The sequence below is a fragment of the Carlito syrichta genome, unplaced genomic scaffold (assembly GCF_000164805.1).
Source record: "Carlito syrichta isolate Samal-C Ts95f unplaced genomic scaffold, Tarsius_syrichta-2.0.1 Scaffold153560, whole genome shotgun sequence".
Taxonomy (NCBI): domain Eukaryota; kingdom Metazoa; phylum Chordata; class Mammalia; order Primates; family Tarsiidae; genus Carlito; species Carlito syrichta.
Genome location: NW_007097656.1, coordinates 186,186 through 186,737, shown reverse-complemented (window position 1 = coordinate 186,737; position 552 = coordinate 186,186).

Below are 552 nucleotides of genomic sequence, written 5' to 3'. Positions count from 1 at the left end.
GCCAGGCATGGGGAAGGAGGAGGAGAGAGGAAGAGCTGCAGGGATGAGGAGTGGCGTGCCAGGAGAACCCGCTGTCGCCACGGAGGCACTTGCAGGGAGGGCCTGGCTGAAGCTGGGCAGCCCTGAGCTCTCCAGGGTGCATTTTCCAGCCACTCTGCCTCCCACACCTTCTTCCCGGGGAGCAGAGAATGGGGTGACGGGCGGGGGGAGGCACAGAGACACAGGGGGCACAGAGGCCAGACCTTCCAGGGTGTGCATCCTGGCTCCCTTTTTCTTGCCCTGGAGTCACACAGAGGGAGCCCAGTCTCCTCCTGAGGGGGCAGGTGGTTACAGTCAGGGAGACACGGGTGCTGTCTAGCTTGAAGCTGCCTCCCTGTCCCCTGCACGTGGGTCTCGCCCAGGAGGCCAGGCAGGGAAACTAGGTCTTATGCTTAATGGCAAAGCAAGAGAGTTTCTGGCAAAACACTACGTATATTTATAAGTCATCTTTGTCTGGAACCAAATGGGGGAGAAAAAAATATGCACGGGCGGAGTGGGGAGGAGGAGCGGAGG